This window comes from Cryptomeria japonica, unplaced genomic scaffold (assembly GCF_030272615.1).
Source record: "Cryptomeria japonica unplaced genomic scaffold, Sugi_1.0 HiC_scaffold_175, whole genome shotgun sequence".
In the NCBI taxonomy this organism is placed as follows: Eukaryota; Viridiplantae; Streptophyta; class Pinopsida; order Cupressales; family Cupressaceae; genus Cryptomeria; species Cryptomeria japonica.
This window is the reverse complement of record NW_026728997.1, coordinates 117,501-131,063: the sequence shown is the minus strand read 5'-3', so window position 1 is coordinate 131,063 and position 13,563 is coordinate 117,501. Positions and strand designations below refer to the sequence as shown.

Genomic DNA, 13,563 nt, shown 5'->3' with positions numbered 1-13,563 from the left:
CTCGCGTGCACCTTCGCCGGGGTGGGCACCTCGGCTGGGTTGCGCGCCCTGGTGCGCACCAAGGAGCGCTCCGAAGTGTGCTCCAAGGTGCGGCGTGCACGAAGTCGGAGCCCGGTTTGCCCCGGGTGCGCACCTTCGCCGCGGTGCGCACCATGGCGTGCATGAAGTCGGAGCCCGGTTTGCCCCGGGTGCGCACCTCGCGTGCACCTTCGGCGGGGTTGCGCGCCCTGGTGGGCACCATGGTGCGCACCAAGGAGCGCTCCGAAGTGTGCTCCAAGGTGCGGCGTGCACGAAGTCGGAGCCCGGTTTGCCCCGGGTGCGCACCTCGCGTGCACCTTCGGCGGGGTTGCGCGCCCTGGTGGGCACCATGGTGCGCACCAAGGAGCGCTCCGAAGTGTGCTCCAAGGTGCGGCGTGCACGAAGTCGGAGCCCGGTTTGCCCCGGGTGCGCACCTCGCGTGCACCTTCGCCGCGGTGGGCACCATGGCGTGCACGAAGTCGGAGCCCGGTTTGCCCCGGGTGCGCACCTCGCGTGCACCTTCGCCGGGGTGGGCACCTCGGCTGGGTTGCGCGCCCTGGTGCGCACCAAGGAGCGCTCCGAAGTGTGCTCCAAGGTGCGGCGTGCACGAAGTCGGAGCCCGGTTTGCCCCGGGTGCGCACCTCGCGTGCACCTTCGCCAGGGTGGGCACCTCGGTGCGCACACCTTCTCAATGTTTTCTTGCCTTTTCTGGAAATTGGTGAAGGCAGCGCATCAAAGGTGCGCACCTCGGTGTGCTCCGAGGTGCGAACCCGAGAGCGCTCCGAGGTGCCCACGAAGTCGAAAGTCGGGTTAATTGCATTGTTTTCCCCGGGTGCGCTCCGAGGTGCGCAACATCGGCGCGCACCAAGGAGGGCTCCGAAGTGTGCTCCAAGGTGCGCACGATGGCGTGCACCTCTGGTGCGCACGATTCGGAGCTCGGTTTGACCGGGGTGCGCACACCTTGGCTGGGTTGCGCACCTTTTGTGCGCTCCAAGGTGCGCACGAAGTCGGAGCTCGGTTTGCCCCGGGTGCGCACCTTCGCCAGGGTGCGCACCTTGATGCGCACGCCTTGGCTGGGCTGCGCACCTTGGTGGGCGCCATGGTGCGCACCTTTCGTGCGCTCCAAGGTGCGCACGAAGTCGGAGCTCGGTTTGCCCCGGGTGCGCACCTTGGTGGGCGCCATGGTGCACTCCGAGGTGCCCAAGATTGGTGCGCACCAAGGAGCGCTCCGAAGTGCGCTCCAAGGTGCGCGCGAAGTCGAAAGTTGGGTTAATTGTCCGGTTTGCCTCGGGTGCGCACCTTGCGTGCACCTTCGCCAGGGTGGGCGCCTTGGTGCGCACACCTTGGCTGGGCTGCGCACACCTTGGCACCCGCGTTTCCTTCATTTTAAATTTTTTTTTTTTACAATCTCTCAAGTGGGAAATTCTATAATCTCAACTTTTTTTGCCTTTTCAGGAAACTTTTGAATGGAGCGCATCATTGGTGCGCTCCGAAGTGTGCTCCAAAGCTCTCTCCAGCTGCGTGCACCTGCCCCGGCCGCGCACCCGGCCCCGCCCAGCTTCGCTCACCTGTCCCGGGCGTCTGGTGCGGAACCTTAGAGTAAGAAACATCACCGTGCACCTTGGCCAACGTGCGCGACTCGACCGAGCGCGCACTGGCCGAGGTGCACACCGATTTCACCTGGGTGCGCGCGCAGCACCTCGGGCGCACCGGGGTGCGCGCACAACGCCCGGGTTGCACCGTGGCCTGTGTGCTCGGGGTGCCTCGGGTGCGCGCTCGGTGTCGCCCCCCGCGCGCGCGGTAGTGCGGGCAGCGCACCCCGGCCCGGCCCGGCCCCGACGAGAACGCAAACGGGCAAAAGGTTTATTCAAATAGCATTGCGACGCCCGGCGAAAAACTAAAAAAGGGTGCAACACCGGGACTTCCCGGGAGGTCACCCATCCCAGTACTACTCCGGCCCAAGCGCGCTTAACTGCGGAGTTCTGATGGGATCCGGTGCACTAATGCTGGTATGATCGCACCCGTTATGAGCTTGTCGCAGTGTGTACTTAGCAAACCGCGACCCACGTGCGAATCCACCCCGGCCACCCACCCCCGTCGAGGTGCACACCCTCCCTCGCGAAGTGCGCCCCGTTCGCCAAGTGTGAGCCCTGCCCGGGTGCGCGCACCTTGCTAGGGCGTCGGGTGTGCACCCGGCCCGGCCTACGTGCGTGCACCTGGAGGGGGCGTCGTGTGCGTGCAGTGTCCCGTCTGCAACGCGGTGCCCACACACCACCTCGGGCGCAACGACCTGCGCTCACATGTGGGCCGAGTGCACCTTGGTGCATGTTCGGGGCGCCTCGGGTGCACGCTCGATCTTGCCCCGGTGCACCAAGGCGCTCGGTTTGCCCCGGGTGCGCACTTGGTGCAAGGTGGGCACCCAAAATAGGGATCAAGCACCAAAACACAAGTTTCGGGATGCAAAATGGGACCCAAGGACCACAAATGCGTTCCAAGACCCATGATGGGTCCACGAGAACAAAAATGTGTTCCGAGACTTAATAAACAAATATTGGGTTTTAGGAGAAGAAACATGCTCTGATGCCCAAAACGAGAATCGACCCCGAAAAGGCCACAGGCCAAAAGTGGGATGCGAGACAAAAAAAAATGGGACCCGAGGACCAAAATTGGGTTCCCAGGTCGAAGACAGGGCAACCGGACAAGAAACGACCTCTAAGGCTCGAAATGAGTCCCGACGACTAAAACTTGACAAGAAGCACCCATCAGGCACCCAACTCGACACCCATGGGATGCCGACCCACCCGGGCTTCCACCTAGCACACCTTGGCACCCACCCACCCTCGCACCCAACCTCGCACCCAACTTAGCACCTTTGAACCCACATTGGCACTCACCCTGACCCTGGCACCTTGGAACCCACATTGGCACTCACCTTGACCCTGGCACCCACCTTTGCACTCACCTTGGGACCCACCCTGGCTCCCACCTCGGCACCCACCCAGACACCCACCTTGGTTCCTTGGCACCCACCTTGGATCCTTGGCACCCACCCCGACACCCACCTTGGCACGCAACTTGGCTACTTGCCACCCACCTTGGCTCCTTGACGCCCACCCCGACAACCACCCCGTGACCTACCCTGGCTAGGGTTGGTGCACACCCACCCTGGTGCCCACCTTGGCACCCACCCTATGACCCACCTTGGCACGCACCTTAGTACCCACCCCGTTACCCACCCTAGGACCCACCCCGTGACCCACCTTGGCCAGGGTGGGTGCACCCACCCTGGTGCCCACCTTGGCACCCACCCATCCTAGCACCCAGCCTGTGACCGGGCTTGGAACCCAACCTTGCACCCGCACCCGTCTTGGCCAGTGTGGGTGCGCACCCATCCTGGCACCCACGTTGTGACACACCCTTTAACCCACGCACCCTAGCACCCACGTTGGCACCCACCTTGGAACCCAACCTAGCAACTTGGCACCCACCCCGTGACCCACCTTGGCATCCACCATAGCAGTCGCCGACTTGGCACCCACCTCGGCACCCACCTTGACACTTGTGGACCCACCTTGCCACTCACCCTAGCATCGACCCATCCTAGCACCCACCCTGGCACCTTTGCACCCTAGCACTCACCCATCCTAGCACCTAACCTGTGACCCACCTTGACACTCACCCTCGCACCCACCTTGGAACCCAACCTAGCACCCACCCACCCTGACACCAACCCTAGCACCTACCCACCCTTGCACCCACCCTGTGACCCATCTTGGCACCCACCCATCCTACCACTCAACCTATCACCCACCTTCTCACCCACCTTGGCATCCACCTTAGCACCCACCCACACTGGCACCTTGGCACCCACCTCGGGCAAGGTGGGTGCACACCCACCCTGGCACCCAATTTAGAACCCACCGAGCATGTTACCCACCTTGGCACCCACATTGCAGCCCACCCTAGTACCCACCCTATGACCCACATTGGCATCCACACCCTAGCACCCAGGCACCTCGACACCCGCCTTGACACCCACCCTAGCACTGAACCTGTGACCCACCTTGGAACTCACCCTAGAACCCACCCACCCTGTGAACCACCTTGGCATCCACCTTAGCACCCACCCACCTTGGCACCCACTCTAGCACTCACCCATCCTAACACCCAACTTGTTACCCACCTTGGCACCCGCCCTCGCGTCCACCTTGAAACCCACCCTAGCACCCACCCACGCAGGAGCCCACCTTGGCACCCAACCTAACACCCACGCATCCTGGCACCCAACTTGTGACCCACCTTGGAACCCACCCTAGTACCCACCTTTGAACCCACTATATCACCAACCCACCTTGGCACCCACCCTATGACCCTCTTTGGAATCCACCCTAGCACGCACCCACCCTGGCACCCACCATGGAGCGCACCCTAGCACCCACCCACCTCGGCACGCACCTCAACACCCACCTTGGTGTGCGCACTGCGCCAACCTCTCAAAGACCCTATGTGGTGCGCTCCAAAGTGTACACCTTTGGTGCGCTCCAAGGTGCGCACCTTTGGTGCACACCGAGGTGCACACCAAAGTGTGCACCGAGGTGAGCACCAAAGTGCACTCCAGGGTGCACACCAAGGCGTGCACCTTTGGTGCGGTCAATGCAAACGAATTCGGAAGTTGGGGTCGATGTCCTAATCGCTGCTGCAGACTACACGTATGAGAATCGGACAAATAGCTTTATATAGGGGAGGTGTTGCGTTTGATGGGTCGACTCCCCTGGTTGTGTGCACTGCACCAACTTCAAAGACCCTGTCTTGTTTAAGAAGTCAAAAGTTGGGGTGGATGTCCTAATCATTGCTGCAGTCTACGCATGTATGAGAATCAGACAAATAGCTTATATAGGGGAGGTGTTGCATTCGGTGGGTTGACTCCCCTGGTTGTGCGCACTGCGCCAACCTCAAAGACCCCGCATAGCAGAAGAAGTCGGAAGTCGGATTTTGGTGAGCACCAAGGCGTGCACCTTTGGTGCGGTCAACGCAGACGAATTCAGAAGTTGGGGTGGATGTCCTAATCGTTGTTGCAGGCTACACATGTATGAGAATCAGACAAATAGCTTATATAGGGGAGGTGTTGGGTTTGATGGGTCAACTCCCTTGGTTGTGCGCATTACGCCAACCTCAAAGACCTTGTTTTCGTTAAGAAGTCAAAAGTTGGGGTCAATGTCCTAATGGCTCCTGCAGGCTACACATGTATGAGAATCGGACAAATAGCTTATATAGGGGAGGTGTTGGGTTTGATGGGTCGACTCCCCTGGTTGTGCGCATTACGTCAACCTCAAAGACCTTGTTTTCGTTAAGAAGTCAAAAGTTGGGGTCGATGTCCTAATTGCTCCTGTAGACTACACATGTATGAGAATCAGACAAATAGCTTATATAGGGGAGGTGTTGGGTTTGATGGGTTGACTCCCCTAGTTGTTCGCATTACACCAACCTCAAAGACCTTGTTTTCGTTTAGAAGCCGAAAGTTGGGGTCGATGTCCTAATTGCTCCTGCAGGCTACGCATGTATGAGAATCAGACAAATAGCTTATATAGGGGAGGTGTTGGGTTTGATGGGTCGACTCCCCTGGTTGTGCGCATTGCGCCAACCTCAAAGACCCTGCATTGCGGATGAAGTCGAAAGTCAGAGTTTGGTGTGCTACAAGGTGTGGTCGAAGGTGCTCACCTAGGTGTGCACCTTTGGAGCACAGGAAAAGTGCCCTCCAAAAGTGCGCACCTTTGGAGTGCACAAAAGTGCCCTCCAAAAGTGCGCACCTTTGGAGCGCAGAAAAGTGCCCTCCAAAAAGTGCCCTCCAAAAGTGCGCACCTTTGGAGCGCAGAAAAGTGCCCTCCAAAAAGTGCCCTCCAAAAGTGCGCACCTTTGGAGCGCAGAAAAGTGCCCTCCAAAAAGTGCCCTCCAAAAGTGCGCACCTTTGGAGCGCAGAAAAGTGCCCTCCAAAAAGTGCCCTCCAAAAGTGCGCACCTTTGGAGCGCAGAAAAGTGCCCTCCAAAAAGTGCCCTCCAAAAGTGCGCACCTTTGGAGCGCAGAAAAGTGCCCTCCAAAAAGTGCCCTCCAAAAGTGCGCACCTTTGGAGCGCAGAAAAGTGCCCTCCAAAAAGTGCCCTCCAAAAGTGCGCACCTTTGGAGCGCAGAAAAGTGCCCTCCAAAAAGTGCCCTCCAAAAGTGCGCACCTTTGGAGCGCAGAAAAGTGCCCTCCAAAAAGTGCCCTCCAAAAGTGCGCACCTTTGGAGCGCAGAAAAGTGCCCTCCAAAAAGTGCCCTCCAAAAGTGCGCACCTTTGGAGCGCAGAAAAGTGCCCTCCAAAAGTGCGCACTTTTGGTGCGCACCAAGGCGCTGGTTCGGTCGTTGCAGGCGAGTTCGGAAGTTGGGGTCGATGTCCTGAGCGGAGGTGCAAACTACACAGGTGTCGGAATCGGACAAATAGCTTATATAGGGGAGGTGTATGCTTCGATGGGTCGACTCCCCAGGTTGAGCGCACCGCGCCAACCTCAAAGACCCTACGGTATGGATGAAGTCGGAAGTTGGGTCCGATGACCGATTCGATTAGTAGGTATGCTCATGAGGTCGGAATTTGGGTCCGATGACCTGCCATGTGCAGGAAGGCGAATGTTGACACTGTGCGTTGCAAGGTGCACACCAAGGCGCTGGTGCGGTCTTTTTAGTCGAGTTCGGAAGTTGGGGTCGATGTCCTGATCGGAGGTGCAAGCTACACAGGTGTGGGAATCGGACAAATAGCTTATATAGGGGAGGTGTATGCTTCGTTGGGTCGACTCCCCGGGTTGAGCGCACCGCGCCAACCTCAAAGACCCTACGGTATGGATGAAGTCGGAAGTTGGGTCCGATGACCGATTCGATATGTAGGCATACTCGCGAGGTCGGAATTTGGGTCCGATGACCTGCCACGTGCAGGAAGGCGAATGTTGGCACTGTGCGTTGCAAGGTGCGCACCAAGGCGCTGGTTCGGTCGTTGGAGGCGAGTTCGGAAGTTGGGGTCGATGTCTTGATCGGAGGTGCAAACTACACAGGTGTGGGAATCGGACAAATAGCTTATATAGGGGAGGTGTATGCTTCGTTGGGTCGACTCCCCGGGTTGAGCGCACCGCGCCAACCTCAAAGACCCTACGGTATGGATGAAGTCGGAAGTTGGGTCCGATGACCGATTCGATATGTAGGCATACTCGCGAGGTCGGAATTTGGGTCCGATGACCTGCCATGTGCAGGAAGGCGAATGTTGGGACTGTGCGTCGCAAGGTGCGCACCAAGGCGCTGGTGCCGTCGTTGCAGTCGAGTTCGGAAGTTGGGGTCGATGTCCTGGTCAGAGGTGCAAACTACACAGGTGTGGGAATCGGACAAATAGCTTATATAGGGGAGGTGTATGCTTCGATGGGTCGACTCCCTGGGTTGAGCGCACCGCGCCAACCTCAAAGACCCTACAGTATGGATGAAGTCGGAAGTTGGGTCCGATGACCGATTCGATACGTAGGCATATTGGCGAGGTCTGAATTTGTGTCCGATGACCTGCCATGCGCAGGAAGGCGGAATTTGGGTCCGATGACCGAGTTGATGGCGTGCCATGCGCAGAAAGGCGGAATTTGGGTCCGATGACCGAGTTGATGTTGATGGCCCGCCATGCACAGGAAGGCGGAATTTGGGTCCGATGACCGATTTGAAGGCGTGCCATACGCAAAAAGGCGGAGTTTGGGTCCGATGACCGAGTTGATATTGATGGCCCGCCATGCGCAGGAAGGCGGAATTTGGGTCCGATGACCTGACATACGCATGGAGTCCGACTCGGGGGCCGATGTTCGATTCGATGACTTGCATTGTGGGTAAAGTCGGAAGTTGTGGTCTTTGACCCGATTCGATGACCAGACTTCGGCTGCTTGAGAATCGGACAAATAACTTATATAGGGGAGGTAGTGTTCTCGAGCATCCTCCCCCCGTGCCCGTTTATGTCGATTGATGCTGGTGCTCGACTGGTTGGAGCGCTCGGATGCAAAAATCTTGCACCAGGATTTATCGATTGTGATGGACACGGCAAGTCTCCTGATTGCTATGCAGGAGCTCATCGTGAATCTCTATGCGGCCTTGGTATGGACTCGACCTGCGGAATGGTTCGGCAATGGTAGTCGCTCCAACACGTCCTTGCAATGGCCACAGAGGTGATTCGACTAGAGCTCCAGTCTAGCTTTTGGGTTGCTTGGCGGACTGGTATAGCCGCGATCGAGTTCCGGCCATGAACGTTTTAGATAGCTCTTGGGCTTTCTGGGACGGAAGTCGGAAGTTTGGGCTGTTGTCCGATTTGATGACCATTCTTCGGATGTGTGAGAATCGGACAAATAACTTATATAGGGGACTGTGTTGTCTCACGCAGCCCCCTCCGTGCCCCTCTATCTCGACCGATGTTGGTGCTTGAAAGGGTTGGGATCGCTCGGATTTATAAACGTGCACCACCATTTGTCGAGTGTGAGGGACGCGGCAGGTCTCCTAAATGCTATGCGGGCGCTCTCTGAGAATCTCTATCCGGCCTCGACACAGACTAGTCTTGCTGAATGGTTTGGCACTGGTAGTCGATCCAACACGTCGTTGTTGTGGCCGCCTAGGCGATTCGATTCGAGCCCCCGTCTAGCTTTTGGGTTGCTTGGCGGATTTTGCCCTATCCGCAAGTGAGCTCGGTCCCTAAACGTTCGAGAAACCCGATTGCTATGCGCCGACTCTCTTTCTTGCGAGCCTCCATCTAGCTTTTGGGTCTCTACGGAACGGAAGTCGGAATCTGGGACCGTTGTTTGATTCGACGAGGCAGACTACGGTTGTGCGAGAATCGGACAAATAACTTATATAGGGGAGGTGTTGACTGGAGCATTCTCCCCCGTGCCCCTCTAACTCGACCAATGCTGGCGCTCGAACGGTGGTAGCGCTCGGATTTTCATTGAGCGCCAGCATTGGTCGATTTAGAGGGGCATGCGAGATTCCCGAATGCTATGCGAGGGCTCTAACGGAAATGTCTATTGGTTTCGGTATGGATGCAATTGCGAGTGGTTCGGCAAAGGTAGTCGTTCCGATGCGTCCATGTCGTGGCCAAATCGATAATTCGATTTGAGCCCTCGTATAGCATTTGGGTCTCTCGATGTGATTCCGCATTCCAGTCCCTTTGGGCACTGCTTGAGCCGCATCCCAGGGGGTTCCCTTCCCAATAATCTGCCTCGCAACCCGATTGCTATGCGGTGAGGCTCCTCGGCCGCCTCGGAACTATCTGTGTATCAGACGCATCGCGGGATAAGGGGTTGGCAACGGTAGTCGCCCCAAGCGCGTCCGATGCTTGGACCATTCCGAGGCGGCCCTGAAGCCTCTTCCGTCTAGCCGTTGGGTCCTTCTCGCCGCATCCCTCGCCTCGCACCCCGATTGCTATGCGGTGAGGCTCCTCGGCCGCCTCGGAACTATCTGTGTATCGGACGCGTCGCGGGATAAGGGGTTGTCACTGGTAGTCGCCCCAAGCGCGTCCGATGCTTGGACCATTCCGAGGCGGCCCTGAAGCCTCTTCCGTCTAGCCGTTGGGTCCTTCTCGCCGCATCCCTCGCCTCGCACCCCGATTGCTATGCGGTGAGGCTCCTCGGCCGCCTCGGAACTATCTGTGTATCGGACGCGTCGCGGGATAAGGGGTTGTCATTGGTAGTCGCCCCAAGCGCGTCCGATGCTTGGACCATTCCGAGGCGGCCCTGAAGCCTCTTCCGTCTAGCCGTTGGGTCCTTCTCGCCGCATCCCTCGCCTCGCACCCCGATTGCTATGCGGTGAGGCTCCTCGGCCGCCTCGGAACTATCTGTGTATCGGACGCGTCGCGGGATAAGGGGTTGTCACTGGTAGTCGCCCCAAGCGCGTCCGATGCTTGGACCATTCCGAGGCGGCCCTGAAGCCTCTTCCGTCTAGCCGTTGGGTCCTTCTCGCCGCATCCCTCGCCTCGCACCCCGATTGCTATGCGGTGAGGCTCCTCGGCCGCCTCGGAACTATCTGTGTATCGGACGCGTCGCGGGATAAGGGGTTGTCACTGGTAGTCGCCCCAAGCGCGTTCGATGCTTGGACCATTCCGAGGCGGCCCTGAAGCCTCTTCCGTCTAGCCGTTGGGTCCTTCTCGCCGCATCCCTCGCCTCGCACCCCGATTGCTATGCGGTGAGGCTCCTCGGCCGCCTTGGAACTATCTGTGTATCGGACGCGTCGCGGGATAAGGGGTTGTCACTGGTAGTCGCCCCAAGCGCGTCCGATGCTTGGACCATTCCGAGGCGGACCCGAAGCCTCTTCCGTCTAGCCGTTGGGTCCTTCTCGCCGCATCCTTCGCCTCGCACCCCGATTGCTATGCGGTGAGGCTCCTCGGCCGCCTCGGAACTATCTGTGTATCGGACGCGTCGCGGGATAAGGGGTTGTCACTGGTAGTCGCCCCAAGCGCGTCCGATGCTTGGACCATTCCGAGGCGGACCCGAAGCCTCTTCCGTCTAGCCGTTGGGTCCTTCTCGCCGCATCCCTCGCCTCGCACCCCGATTGCTATGCGGTGAGGCTCCTCGGCCGCCTTGGAACTATCTGTGTATCGGACGCGTCGCGGGATAAGGGGTTGTCACTGGTAGTCGCCCCAAGCGCGTCCGATGCTTGGACCATTCCGAGGCGGACCCGAAGCCTCTTCCGTCTAGCCGTTGGGTCCTTCTCGCCGCATCCCTCGCCTCGCACCCCGATTGCTATGCGGTGAGGCTCCTCGGCCGCCTTGGAACTATCTGTGTATCGGACGCATCGCGGGATAAGGGGTTGTCACTGGTAGTCGCCCCAAGCGCGTCCGATGCTTGGACCATTCCGAGGCGGACCCGAAGCCTCTTCCGTCTAGCCGTTGGGTCCTTCTCGCCGCATCCCTCGCCTCGCACCCCGATTGCTATGCGGTGAGGCTCCTCGGCCGCCTTGGAACTATCTGTGTATCGGACGCGTCGCGGGATAAGGGGTTGTCACTGGTAGTCGCCCCAAGCGCGTCCGATGCTTGGACCATTCCGAGGCGGCCCCGAAGCCTCTTCCGTCTAGCCGTTGGGTCCTTCTCGCCGCATCCCTCGCCTCGCACCCCGATTGCTATGCGGTGAGGCTCCTCGGCCGCCTTGGAACTATCTGTGTATCGGACGCGTCGCGGGATAAGGGGTTGTCACTGGTAGTCGCCCCAAGCGCGTCCGATGCTTGGACCATTCCGAGGCGGCCCCGAAGCCTCTTCCGTGTAGCCGTTGGGTCCTTCTCGCCGCATCCCTCGCCTCGCACCCCGATTGCTATGCGGTGAGGCTCCTCGGCCGCCTTGGAACTATCTGTGTATCGGACGCGTCGCGGGATAAGGGGTTGTCACTGGTAGTCGCCCCAAGCGCGTCCGATGCTTGGACCATTCCGAGGCGGACCTGAAGCCTCTTCCCTCTAGCCGTTGGGGCTTTCTCGCCGCATCCCTCGCCTCGCACCCTGATTGCTATGCTGTGAGGCTCCTCGGCCGCCTTGGAACTATCTGTGTATCGGACGCATCGCGGGATAAGGGGTTGGCAGTGGTAGTCGCCCCAAGCGCATCCGATGCTTGGACCATTCCGAGGCGGCCCTGCAGCCTCTTCCGTCTAGCCGTTGGGGCCATCTCGCCGCATCCCCCACCTCGCACCACGATTGCTATGCGGTGAGGCTCCTTGGCCGCCTCGGAACTATCTGTGTATCGGACGCATCGCGGGATAAGGGGTTGTCACTGGTAGTCGCCCCAAGCGCGTCCGATGCTTGGACTATTCCGAGGCGGCCCTGCAGCCTCTTCCGTCTAGCCGTTGGGGCCATCTCGCTGCATCCCCCACCTCCTCGGCCGCCTCGGAACTATCTGTGTATCGGACGCATCGCGGGATAAGGGGTTGGCAGTGGTAGTCGCCCCAAGCGCGTCCGATGCTTGGACTATTCCGAGGCAGCCCTGCAGCCTCTTCCGTCTAGCCTTTGGGGCCATCTCGCCGCATCCCTCGCCTCGCACCCCGATTGCTATGCGGTGAGGCTCCTCGGCCGCCTGGGAACTATCTTCGTATCGGACGCATCGCGGGATAAGGGGTTGTCACTGGTAGTCGCCCCAAGCGCGTCCGATGCTTGGACTATTCCGAGGCGGCCCTGTGGCCTCTTCCGTCTAGCCGTTGGGGCCATCTCGCCGCATCCCCCACCTCGCACCCCGATTGCTATGCGGTGAGGCTCTTCGGCCGCCTTGGAACTATCTTCGTATCGGACGCATCGCGGGATAAGGGGTTGTCACTGGTAGTGGCCCCAAGCGCGTCCGATGCTTGGACTATTCCGAGGCGGCCCTGCAGCCTCTTCCGTCTAGCCGTTGGGGCCATCTCGCCGCATCCCCCACCTCGCACCCCGATTGCTATGCGGTGAGGCTCCTCGGCCGCCTTGGAACTATCTTCGTATCGGACGCATCGCGGGATAAGGGGTTGTCACTGGTAGTCGCCCCAAGCGCGTCCGATGCTTGGACTATTCCGACGCGGCCCTGTGGCCTCTTCCGTCTAGCCGTTGGGGCCATCTCGCCGCATCCCCCACCTCGCACCCCGATTGCTATGCGGTGAGGCTCCTCGGCCGCCTTGGAACCATCTTCGTATCGGACGCATCGCGGGATAGGGGGCTGTCACTGGTAGTCGCCCCAAGCGTGTCCGATGCTTGGACCATTCCTAGGCGGCCCTGAAGCCTCTTCCGTCTAGCCGTTGGGGCCTTCCCGCCCCATCCCTCGCCTCGCACCCCCGATTGCTATGTGGTGAGGCTCCTCGGCCGCCTTGGAACCATCTGTGTATCGGACGCATCGCGGGATAAGGGGTTGGCACTGGCAGTCGCCCCAAGCGCGTCCGATGCTTGGACCATTCCAAGGTGGCCCTGAAGCCTCTTCCGTCTAGCCGTTGGGGCCTTCCCGCCCCATCCCTCGCCTCGCACCCCGATTGATATGCGGTGAGGCTCCTCGGCCGCCTTGGAACTATCTGTGTATCGGACGCATCGCGGGATAAGGGGTTGGCACTGGTAGTCGTCCCAATCGCATCCGATGCTTGGACCATTCCGAGGCGGCCCTGCAGCCTCTTCCGTTTAGCCGTCGGGGCCTTCCCGCCGCATCCCTCGCCTCGCATCCCGATTCCTATGCGGTGAGTCTTCTCGGCCGCCGCGGAACTATACCTGTTATTGCTACTGCATCCTTCGGCTGGTAACCTCCTCTGCCGCCTTGGAACGTTCTCTTTGTCGGACGCGTCGCGGGATAAGGGGTTGGCACTGGTAGTCGCCCCAAGCGCGCCCGATGCATAGACCGCTCCGAGTCGACCTTGCTTTCAGCCTCTCACATGCATAGACCTCTCTGAGTCGACCCTGCAGCCTCTCACGTTTAGCCTTTGGAATCTCGCCTCACAACATGATTGCTATCCTTGATGCATCCCTTGCCTCGAGCCCTGATTGCTTTCTTGGCTGCATCCCTCCTCTCCTCACAGCCCGGTTGTCAT

The 13,563-nt window shown here is 59.6% G+C and overlaps 1 non-coding gene across 1 annotated transcript; it reads right to left on the bottom strand.

Moving 5' to 3' along the window:
- Positions 1-1,922: 1,922 nt before the first annotated feature.
- On the bottom strand, positions 1,923-2,041 carry LOC131867580 (5S ribosomal RNA). The gene has a single exon (XR_009366132.1). It is a non-coding gene; the product is annotated as a 5S ribosomal RNA (ribosomal RNA).
- Between the last annotated feature and the right edge of the window lie 11,522 nt (positions 2,042-13,563).